Here is a 12,751-nt window from a genome sequence, read left to right as displayed (position 1 = left end):
CTGCCTTTATGGCTGGCCTGCGGTCGTCTGATTTCCTTTGCCCCCTCTCCAAAAACCCTCCAACCACCATGGCAGCTCTACTGTCCAAAGCCCAGAAATACATGAATGCTGAAGATTCCCTGGCCGCTCGGCAAGAGCCGACCCCTAAAAATCTGACTCCCAGAGAAAAGAGAAAAGACTCCGAGCCCAGAACCGCCCAGTATAATAGCCAAGCACCCTACTATAATGACCGCCCCCCCGAACTGACCGGTCGATTCCGACCTGACCGCCCGGTCGGTTCGAGCGGTACACCCCTCTCAACTCCCCCATGGAGCACGTCCTCAATCAGATCCAGCGGGACTACCCCCTCAAATGGCCCTTACCGTCCCGAAACCCTTCCACCCGGAAAGATCAGTCCAAATACTGCTGCTTCCACCAAGACCATGGCCATACCACCGACGAGTGCATTAACCTCAAAGACCAGATCGAGACCTTCATCCGCCAGGGCCGCCTCAGCTGATTCACAGACCCCCGTCCCCCACAGAGACAAAGAACTGACCATCCCAGGAACAATCGCCGACGCACACCGCCCCGCAATCAAGCCCCACCAAACGAAGGCCACGATCGCCCCCCACCACAGCCTCGGCCTCCGGGCAATCCCCCTCCACCAGTCAGAGAAATCAGAGTCATTTCGGGAGGCCTTGCTTGCGGGGGGCCATCCCGCTCGGCCCAGAAGGCAGAACTCAGAAAAATCAGGCAAGGCTCAGACAAAGCAGTGACGACGGTGGACCGACCTCCCAAACAGTCAAAACAATGGGTCGAACCCATCACTTTCACCGATACCGACTGTGCCGGAGTCCGTTACCCACATGATGACCCCCTTGTCATTTCCGCCATCCTCTCTAACTACAAAGTCAGACGAGTCCTCATAGACAACGGCAGCTCTTCAGACATCATCTTTCTCAATTGCTTCCGCCAACTCAAGATTGGGGAAGAGAGCTTGTCCCCTCTCCAAACCCCTCTGGTCGGCTTCACCGGCGACCGAGTGACCTCCATCGGCTCCATCGATCTGCCTATCACCATCGGCGAGCACCCGCGGCAGACCACTAAGCTGCTCACCTTCCTTGTGGTCGACTGCCCCTCCGCTTACAACATTAACCTTGGCCGCACAGCCCTAAATGCCTTCCAAGCCATCACTTCCACATACCATCTGGCCATGAAATTTTCCACCGATCTCGGCGTCGGAACTGTCAAAGGCGAACAAACCATAGCCAGGGAGTGTTATGTCCCCTCGCTCAAAGAAGTCAAGCTAAAAGAGGCCATGATCATCGAAGGGCTTGACGTCCAAGACGAGGACGAGCTGGTCAGAGGTGAACCTGTAGAGGAACTTGTTGAAGTCAACATCGATCCCACCAGCCCAATCAGAACCGCCAAGATCGGCAGTCAATTACCCGCTCAAGCCAAGGCCGACCTTACTGCTCTCTTAACCGAGCACAGAGATGTATTCGCCTGGACTCATTCTGACATGCCAGGCATCGACCCCTCCTTCATAACCCATCGCCTTAGCATCGAACCCCATTTTCGACCCCACCGCCAGAAGCAGCGCATCTTCCATCCGGAGTGCAACACCCTTATAGCCGCCGAAGTTAACAAACTCCTCGAAGCCCAATTCATCAAAAATGTGGACTATCCTAGGTGGTTGTCCAATGTGGTCCTCGTCCGAAAACACAATGGCAAATGGCGGCTCTGTGTCGACTACTTTGACTTGAACTGAGCTTGTCCCAAAGACAGCTACCCCCTCCATCGCATAGATTTGCTGGTCGACGCCACCGCCGGTCATCAAATGCTCAGCTTCATGGATGCCTTCTCTGGGTACAACCAAATCCTAATGCACACATCCGACCAGGAGGACACATCATTTATTACCGACCGAGGTACCTACCACTACCGTGTAATGCCGTTCGGATTGAAGAATGCCGGGGCCACTTATCAGCGACTGGTTAACACCGTTTTCCATCACCAAATAGGCCGGAATATGGAAGTCTACGTCGACGACATGCTAGTCAAAAGCAAATACTCCTCCGATCACCTTACTGATTTACGAGAAACCTTCGCCACCTTGCGCAAGTACCAGATGAAGCTCAACCCAGAGAAGTGCGCATTCGGCGTAGGATCTGGCAAATTTTTGGGTTTTATGGTCAGCCAACGCGGCATCGAAGCTAACCCTGAGAAGATCAAAGCCTTGGTTGAGATGCAGTCACCTCGGACGGTCAAAGAAGTTCAGAGGCTCACCGGCCGAGTGGCGGCCCTTAACCGCTTCATCTCCCGCGCGACAGATAAGTGCTTGCCCTTCTTCAAAGTTCTTCGGCAGACGTTTGAATGGACAACTGAGTCCGAAGAGGCCTTCCAACAGTTAAAACAATGCATGGCCAACCCCCCCTTCTCTCTCAAGCAATCACGGGCGAGCCCCTCTTTCTCTACCTAGCAGTATCAGGAACCGCAGTTAGTGCAGCTCTCCTCCGAGAAGATGGCTCAGTCCAACGACCGGTCTATTACATTAGCCGAGCTCTCAGGGGCGCGGAGCAGAACTACCCCTTGCTGGAAAAACTATCCCTGGCCTTGGTCATTGCCTCTAGACGACTCCGCCCATACTTCCAAGCCCACTCCATAGTGGTCCTCACCGACCAGCCCCTGAAGAAGGTCATGCAGCAACCAGAACTCTCAGGTAGACTGATGCAGTGGTCAGTAGAACTCAGCCAGTTTGACATCTCTTACCGCCCTCGGACAGCAATCAAAGGGCAAGCTATAGCCGATTTCATCATGGAATTCACTCAGCCGACCCCGACCACCACACCCCCGCCCTTACCAACTCCAACAGAGCCAGAAGATCCTCATTCCTGGACTCTCAATGTTGATGGGTCATCCCGAAGAGAAGGAAGCGGTGCCGGCATCATCCTCACCTCTCCTGAGGGCGGCCACTTCAAATGTGCCCTCCGTTTCCTGTTTGAAGCAAGCAACAATGAAGCCGAGTACGAGGCATTAATAGCAGGACTCCGCCTCGCCAAGGACATAGGGGTCAGCCACCTCCGAGTTTTCAGCGACTCCCAACTCGTCGTCGGTCAAATGACGGGGGACTTTGACGCCAAGGACGATACGATGCGAGCTTACAGAGACCTGGCACTCCCCCTTGCTCGCCTCTTCAATACCTTCCACATCAGGCATATTCCTCGGGCAGACAACTCCAAAGCAGACGAGATGGCTCAGTTGGCTTCCGCTGACCATCCTACTCTCAGCCATGATGTCCGCATAGAATATCTGCACCACCCGGCCATTTCACCCAGTCTACAAGCTATACAATACATTCACAATGAACCTATCCCATGGGCATCCGACATCCTCCTATTCTTGACCACAGGAGCACTCCCAGATGACCAGCAGCAGGCTTCCAAAGTCCGATCCCGAGCGTCCAATTACGTCATTATCGACGATATATTGTACAAACGCGGCTTCTCCCGGCCATACCTACGGTGCCTCAATCCAGCGCAAGCAACTTACGTAATGCAGGAGATCTATGAGGGGATTTGTGGCAATCACTCAGGAGGCAGGTCCCTTGCCCAGAAGGTACTCCGTACTGGGTATTTTTGGCCAACACTCAGTCAGGATGCGACTGATTTCGTGCTCAAATGCGACAAATGTCAACGCTTCGCCAACATCCCTCATGCTCCTCCTACAGAGTTAATCACACTCTGCAGTCCTTATCCGTTTGCCAAATGGGGGATTGACCTGGTCGGTCCCCTTCCCACCGGTCGAGGTCAGACCAAATTCGCGATCATTGCCATCGACTACTTCACCAAGTGGGTCGAAGCTGAACCCCTTGCCACAATCACCGAGCGGAACACAACCAGGTTTATCTGGCAATCGATCATTTGCCGATTTGGCATCCCTCAAGCCATCATCTCTGACAATGGCAAACAATTCGATAACGCGAAGTACAGAAAATTTTGTGCAAATCTCCAGATCCAACCGTGCTTCTCCTCCCCCGGTCACCCCCAGGCAAACGGCCAAGTTGAAGTCACCAACCGTTCCCTTCTAAAAATCATCAAAACCAAGCTCGAAGCTGCTAAAGGCCTTTGGGCTGAGGAACTGCCAAATGTACTCTGGGCTTACCGAACCACTGCTCGCACTCCTACCGGCGAAACCCCTTTTCGCTTAACATATGGCGCTGAGGCGGTTATCCCGGTAGAGGTCGGCCTGCCCACTCCTAGGGTTTTACATCCGGATCTGGCCTTAGCCGAAGAGCTCCATCGAACAGACCTCGATCTAGTCGAAGAGCTCAGAGAAACCGCTGCTGTCAGATTGGCTTCTTACTAGAAGAAAATGAGAACACACTACAACCGCCGAGTCCGACCTCGAGAATTCTCTGTGGGGGATCTTGTCTTACGAGAAGTGACTCTCGCCACAAAGAATCCAGCCGAGGGCAAACTGGAAGCCAAATGGGAGGGCCCCTACGTTGTCAAAGCCCGACCACGACCAGGCACTTACCGACTCCAAGACATGGAAGGCCGAGACCTGCCCCATCCCTGGAATGCAGAACATTTGAAGCGTTACTATCAATAAGTTCATACTTTTGTATTACCAATATTGTTGTATTCCCTTTTTTTTAATATATATAACGCAAATTCCGATTGCAGATCTACGCTTTCATAATTCAAATGTTTGTATGACGATCCCATAACATTGTCACCGACAGCAATTCAAAACCCCAAAGCCTCAGCCAAACCAAGCACTTCAAAGCCTCAGCCAGACTGAGCACTTCAAAGCCTCGGCCAGACTGAGCACTTCAAAGCCTCGGCCAGACCAAGCACTTCAAAGCCTCAGCCAGACTGAGCACTTCAAAGCCTCGGCCAGACCGAGCACTTCAAAGCCTCAGCCAGACCGAGCACTTCAAAGCCTCGGCCAGACCGAGCACTTCAAAGCCTCGGCCAGACCGAGCACTCAAAGCCTCGGCCAGACCGAGCACTCAAAGCCTCGGCCAGACCGAGCACTTCAAAGCCTCGGCCAGACCGAGCACCTCAAAGCCTCAGCCAAACTGAGCACTCGACCGAGCACTCCAAAGCCAAACAAGACTACATTTTCCACACTTGGTCACATTTTGAAACTTCCTCATAACACTTACTTACTTTCACTTTCATGTTTACACTTACTCTCACTCGTACATTTTGAAACCTCCTCATAACACTTAGTTACATTTTTCACATTCACTTTCAAATTTACACTTAACTGTCTAGCTACAACTTGCAACTTACCCTTTATCCTCATTTGTGGACTCTTACTGCACAAAATTTTTTATTCATTTTTACTGCACAAACAGTCAGCTGCCAACAGACACAAAATAACATTTGTACACAAATTCATCATAACCAAACTCTTCATTCATTTATTCATTCACTCATAGAATTACAATGTATACAAAAAAAAAAAAAACCCACAGAGCACGCCCAGCCCTTCTTCTCCTTGGCTACTCTTCCTCGCTGGATGCTAGATCCTCTTCTTCAACGCCTTCGTCCAGGGGGGTCTGGGCCACATCATCCTCGCCTATTGTCACACTACTCAGGTCCAAGTTTGGAAACAGCTCCTCAGCTCTACGCTTGAACATTTTCCAACCGCTGTCCCAGAACTCGGCTATTTCATGCTTATAGAAGTCGGACTGCTGGAAGCTTTCAATCACCTCTGATTCCGTCCTACCTCCAGCAGTCTTCCTTGATGGGCCCACCCCCCCAGGCTCTTGACCAGCCAGACTCCTGGCGACGGCAGCATCCACCACCATCTGAAATTCGGAGGACCCTTTATATTGCTCCACTGCTGCGACGCATAGATCAGGGTAGGCCGCATTTTCAGACGCCGCCTTCGCCCTCTCCTCGTCCAGCTCCCTTTGCAGGGCCACCTTTTCAGCAGCTGCCGTCGCCCTCTCCTCTTCCATCCCCTTCCTCAGACTCTCTAGCTCCGCCGCCACCTTCGCCTTCTCCATCTCCCATTCCCTCAGAAGCCTCCCCTTGTCCTCCTCTGCTCTGGCGCGCTCCTCCCCCAGCTCCTTCAACAGGTCTCCAATTCTGGAGTCCGCTTCATCCTTCTGCCTGACCAGCTCTTCATTGCTGGTCATAGCCTCTTCGTGCCTCTCGACTGCCACGGCGCAGGCCTTCTCGGACTCTTCCAACTTTTTCTGCTCACCAGCCAGTTGGAACTCCAGCGACACAACCTTACGGCGTGTGTCCTCCAGTTCCAACTTGACTGCTGGCAGGTCGGCGTAGGCAGTCTCCCAGTCGGCACTGTCCTTCCTTAATTTGGCCAGCTGGGCCCTGGCCTCCTCAGCCTTCAACTTGGCGGCCCCAGCTTTCCTGAGAAGAGCCCCCGCCAAGGTGGTCACCTCCATTTGGGCGGAGCATAACCCCCTCAGCAGGTCGGCCTCACTATACCCAGATGCCGCGCGCAGAGCTCCCTCATCCACAATCTTCACCAGGCGGTCGGCTCCCGCCTGGCTGGGCCTTCTTCTCCCTCCATCCTTCCAGCTACCGCGCGGGCATGATAAATAGCCGTGGCCACACGAACCCCTCCTTCCTAGGGGTCGGGCCTCCTCTGAACCTGTTCCCTCCCGCTCAGCGCCGCCTCACCCACCCTAGCCTCCGCTTGTACTGGTGGACCCATCTCCACAACCTCCACCGTTGGGATGATCTCCATCACCTCTGGGGCGTCCTTTGCCGCAGGGACCTCTGCATCTGTTGGGGCCACCTTCGCCCTCTTGGCCCCAGACTCCTCTGCAGCCTCCTCTGGGGCTCCCCTCTTCTTCCTCTCCTTCTTTTTCTTCATAGCCGTCACCGCCTCTCTGCCCTTTTCTTTTACAGGGTCTACAGGCGGCGGCCGCGGCTCAAAGCTGCCTAAGTCTTTTTCCCCCAATGGCCTGGGGCGCGGTCGGATCCTCTCCCGCGAGATCGGTTCAGGCGGTCGGTCCCTCTGCGCCTCTATCAACTTCGCAGCCTTGGCCATAATGGCTCGATCCTCTACCTCCTGTGCTCTTCTCCTCTTCTCCAACTCCGCCCGGCCGATGTAGTGACCCACATTTCATGTTCTCATCATGTTCATGAGCAACTGTGTGATTATGACTTGTTTAGCTTGCATGTGTGTGTTGTGATTTGTTTCGTTTGAGTTATGTGATCCATGCCTTGTTTTGAAGCCTTGTGATTTGTCTAAGTATAGTATGCTTGTCTTATTCCTTCCTTGATGTGAAACTTAGGTTACGCCTTGCCGGAGTTATACTAGCCGATGTTATTCCAATGCCGAGGTCATCCTTAGTCTAGTAATAGAATCTTGGAACCCCTTGTCGACCTCAGTCCTTGCCTTGACCACATTAGCCGAGATGTTACCTTGCACCCAAGTGATCTCGTCCTGGAAGTGGTATGACCTAGGCCGAGGTGTGGCGCATCTAGGCCAAGATGTGGCACAGCTTAGTCAAGTGTTGTCCTTCCTAGCCGAGGTCATTGTCACCTTAGTCGCCGAAGTCTTTGTTAGCCGATGTCACCCCTTGCCAGAGTGCCACTCCGTGTAGCTTGTTAGATATGCCTTGTTGTTAGCCGACGTCATAGTCTGTCAGAAAGCCCATACCGCTTTGCTTGTTGAACACCCTTCCACCATGCTTTGTCTGGACTGTCAGCCACCTTTTCAGGATGAACCCAACCAGTCGCCGCCACGTGTCTCTGCAGAGGGTTAACCCCAGAACCGGGTATAGAAAACTATCATTTTAGTATCATAAACTTGCCTTGTAGAGAGAGAAGCTCTAGGAGGAAGAAAGAGTTTTAGAGTGAGGAAGTAGATCTTCAAGCTTGATTCCTAGAGATCCAACCGTTAGATCCGCGTTCTAAGGTTAGATTCTTGATCTGCTCATGACGTTCTTTATGTTTATGTTATTGCATTGCATGATTGGAAATGATTTGTAAGCCATGCATCGTTTTGAAGCTCGATTTTAGAAAGAGAAAATGACATTCATGTGTTCTTCAAGAAAGTCTTGTTTGATCCGAAAGCTCGCATAAAGAATCATGATTTTGTGTTTATTTCCGCAAGGATTTCAAGTACGGGTACCCAGGTCCATGTTTTCAAACTCATAGCACGAAAATCCCAGATTTGTGATGGCAAATTATGATCAAACATTCGTATTTTTCATGTTTTCACACTCATGTTCTTCATGTTCATCAACAGAGGGAAACCCAGAGTTTCCCGACCTCTTTTCCTTGCATGTGGCCCTCGGGAACACACCTCGGCAAGGAGGTGTGGAACCTCGGCCTAGACCTGATTGGTGCCCAGCATGTTTTCCGAAAACATTTGTGTACATGAGAGACTTGTTTGAAAGCGCATTCAATAGGCTTTGCCATGTGTTGTAGGACTTGGGCTTGTCTCGACCCCGACGTGTGAAGAAACGATGTGAGTGGTATTTTTAATAAAGCTATGTTACACTTGCTTTCATAAATCCCGTCTTGCCTTGTTTAGAAAAGTACTTGATCTAGCATGAATGACTATCCCTATTTTGTATATCAAATGCTATCTTGTTTTGATGACTCGTCTTGACAGTCCTTAGTGCTAGAGGACTCTAAACTTTCGCAGCATAGCTTGTCTTGACAGTCCTTAGTGCTAGAGGACTCTAAACTTTCGCAGCACAGCTTGTCTTGACAGTCCTTAGTGCTAGAGGACTCTAAACTTTCGCAGCACAGCTTGTCTTGACAGTCCTTAGTGCTAGAGGACTATAAACTTTCGCAGCACAGCTTGTCTTGAAAGTCCTTAGTTGCAGGGGACTATAATGCAACTGCACTCTTGTCTTGATATGTCATCACCCCTTGAAATAAGTAGATGTTATTAACATCCAAGGAACTTGAAAGCCGGCAAATGAACTTGATTTCTCTCTTGATTGTAAAGTATGCTACGTATTGTTTTGAAAGAAATCTTGGATATCAATCATGCAAACCTTTATTTCTAATATCATTCACTGAGTATCCAAGCTCACCCTCTCTATATATATATGTAGGTGATGAACAAGAAGGCATTGAGGCCTAGACGTGAATGCCGATGTGTTTTGGGCGCATAGCCGACATGTTTTGGATTTGTGTTTTGCATCGTCTTGAAGATCATGCTTCTCGGCTTATTTTTTTCATTTGCACTTGTATATGTCGGCTTGAGAAGCCTTTTGGTCAAGATATGTTTTGTATTTCATTTCATCCTTGTATTTAAGTTGTAAGACTTGTAAAGATGTTTGATGTATGCCATTCTACTGGACTTATACACGGCTCTCATGGACTATTCAGATTTTGTATATGTATATATATTGCTTCCGCACTTGTAAGCCCCATATTTTATACTCGGATTGTGTGTGATTTTTGTAAGACGGCCTTCGGTAACCTCGGGTTACTGGCCATCACGGCACCAAACTACTAGGGGCGGTTTGGGGGCGTGACAAAATGGTATCAGAGCACAAGATCCTTGTAGTACGTTAATCACACACCCTGAGTTCTAGAGAGCCTAGGATTTCCCTTTAGAAGAAAGTTAAGATTTGCATCATATTGCTTGCTACTTGACTATGTGTGCATCGTTTTGGCCTAGACGCTCGTTACTTGCATATGTGTTATCTGTTTAGTTGTTTTAAAGTCTCATCTTGCATCCCCCCCCCTAGCATCATGAGGAGAGGTAGACCCCCGGTTGGCCGAGATCGATCGGAAGACAGGTTGGAGAGATTGGAAAGGTTAGTCGAAGGCTTGGTTCGTGAGCAGAGGCAACCTAGGCCGCAGGATACTGGTGCCACTTCTATGCATGCCGAACAGACGAATGGCCGATATGCAGCTCCACCCCCTCCGGTGCCACAAGTGCCTCCGCAGCAAGCTTTGTATGGGAACGACACGATAACTCTAATCAGAGAGTTCAAGAAGATGAAACCGCCGAGATTTCAGGGAGGCATAGAACCAATGAAAGCCGAGGCATGGGTTTTAGAGATGGAGAAGTTGTTTGAAGTTTTCCCCAGTACAGACGCCCAGAAGGTATCTCTGGCAGCATTCACATTAGACGACGATGCTCGTAGGTGGTGGATGATGGTCCGAGAAAGCAATCCGGGTTTGACTTGGGCAAAATTTTTGGAGTTGTTCTACAACAAGCATTTCCCCCTCAGCGTCCGAGACCGAAAGACCACGGAGTTTCAGAATCTGGTCCAAGGGAACAAGACGGTCGCAGAATACGATCGTGCCTTTACTGAACTAGCGAGATATGCGCCTCATATGGTTGACGACGAGTACCGAAAGGCGAGGAAGTTCGAAAGTGGGTTGCGTGGACCGATACAAGATCGGGTCAATATGCTCAATATGCCGACGTACGCCGGAGTACTGGACAAGGCCATCCTGGCTGAAGCTAACTTGAACCGATACCAGAGTTCAGGTGAGGGTCAGAGGAAGAGACAGAGTTATGATAATCGCCGAGTTCCGTTCAATGCCAAGAGGAAGATGAGTACGGACAATTCCAGCAACTCCAATCAAGAGGGTAACGTTAAGCCGATGTGCGCGAGTTGTGGAAAGCTACATTTCGGGGTTTGTCGTTGGGCAACAGGAGCTTGTTATGAGTGCGGCGAGATAGGCCATCGCGTGAAGGACTGCCCGAAAGCAAGGACCGATGATGGGAGGAGGAATGGAAGCGCCTCAGGCTCTGCACAGAAGAATAACGTCGGAGGAATACAGGCGAGGCAAGGCAGAGTTTTTGCATTAGTACCAGGAGACGCCCAGAATGCCGAGGCGGTAGTGTCAGGTACCCTCTCAATTTGTTCTCGAGATGCATACGTATTGATTGATTCGGGTTCTACGCATTCATTTGTGTCCACTATATTCGCCGAGAAGTTGGATAGAGAATTAGAACCCCTTGATTATGTATTATCTGTGTCTACTCCATCTGGGAGAAATATGATTGTTACATCCATTTATAGGGCGTGTATTGCTATGATTGAGAGTGTAGAATTGTTAGTTGATTTGATGCCATTAAACATGACTCACTTCGATGTTATATTGGGAATGGATTGGTTAGTGGCGAATCATGCATCCATTAATTGTGTTACTAAGAACGTCACATTGAAGACCCCAAGTCAAGCCGAGGTCATTTTCCAGGGTAAAGGAGTAGTACCCCCACCTTACTTAATCTCATCCATGAAGGCCTACAAGTTGATCCAAAAAGGATGTAAGGGTTATTTATGCAGTATACTAAGTGATCTGAATGGAAATGTTGGGTTAGCCGACATACCCGTTGTTGAGGAATTCCCCGACGTCTTTCCGAATGAGTTGCCTGGCCACCTTGTCGATAGAGAAATAGAGTTTACTGTGGACGTCTTGCCAGGAACACAACCTATCTCCAAAACACCCTACAGAATGGCTCCAGCTGAACTTAGAGAACTGAAATCGCAATTACAGGAATTGTTGGATAAGGGATTCGTCAGGCCGAGCACTTCACCGTGGGGAGCACCCGTTCTATTTGTTAAGAAAAAGGACGGCACCCTTCGTCTTTGTATTGACTACAGAGAACTTAATAAGGTGACCATTAAGAACAAATACCCATTGCCAAGAATCGATGATTTGCTTGATCAACTACGAGGAGCACGAGTCTTTTCCAAGATTGACCTTAGGTCAGGCTACCACCAGTTGAAGGTTAAAGCCGAGGACATTGAGAAAACCGCTTTTCGGACAAGATATGGCCACTACGAATTTTTGGTAATGCCCTTCGGAGTAACCAATGCCCCAGCAGCATTCATGGACTTGATGAACAGAGTCTTTAAGCCGTACCTAGATGAGTTCGTCATTATTTTTATCGACGACATATTGATCTATTCCGGGAGTGCGAGCGAGCACGAAAATCATCTGAGACTTGCCCTGCAGACCTTGAGAAATAAGAAATTGTACGCCAAGTTAAGTAAATGCGAGTTTTGGCTTTCCAGCATTTCATTTCTAGGACATGTGATTAATGAAGACGGTATATCAGTTGACCCCAGTAAGATTGAAGCCGTTGTGAATTGGCCGACGCCGACCAACGTGTCCGAGGTTCGTAGTTTCCTGGGTTTGGCAGGTTATTACAGAAAGTTTGTGAAGGATTTCTCGAGGATTGCAGTGCCATTGACACAACTAACGAAGAAGGGAACAGCTTATGAATGGACCGACGAAAGAGAATCAGCTTTCCAGGAGCTGAAGACGAGGTTAGTTACAGCACCAGTTCTGGTACTACCATCGGCTAATGAAGAATTTCAGATTTACAGCGATGCTTCACACAAAGGTTTGGGTTGAGTTTTAATGCAAAAAGGTAAAGTCATAGCGTACGCGTCTCGTCAGTTGAAGCCCAATGAAAAGAATTATCCTACCCATGACCTGGAGTTAGCTGCCGTGGTTTTTGCTCTGAAGATCTGGCGTCATTACCTGTACGGAACATCTTGCCAAGTTTTCACCGACCACAAGAGTCTGAAATACTTGTTCACACAGAAAGAGTTAAATATGAGGCAGAGAAGATGGCTCGAGCTGTTGAAGGACTACGACATGCAGATTCAGTATCACCCAGGTAAGGCAAACTCCGTAGCCGACGCATTAAGCAGAAAACTAGTCGGAAGTTTGGCGTGTCTGGCAACGGTCTCAGCGGAACCGACCATCGTTGAGGAAGTGAAGAACAGGCAGATGGAAGATAAGTTCCTAAGAAGGGTAATTGATGAATTCGTCTCCAAGCC

This window comes from Camellia sinensis, chromosome 11 (assembly GCF_055761805.1).
Source record: "Camellia sinensis isolate YWXY chromosome 11, ASM5576180v1, whole genome shotgun sequence".
Classification (NCBI taxonomy): Eukaryota; Viridiplantae; Streptophyta; class Magnoliopsida; order Ericales; family Theaceae; genus Camellia; species Camellia sinensis.
This window is presented reverse-complemented; position numbering follows the sequence as displayed.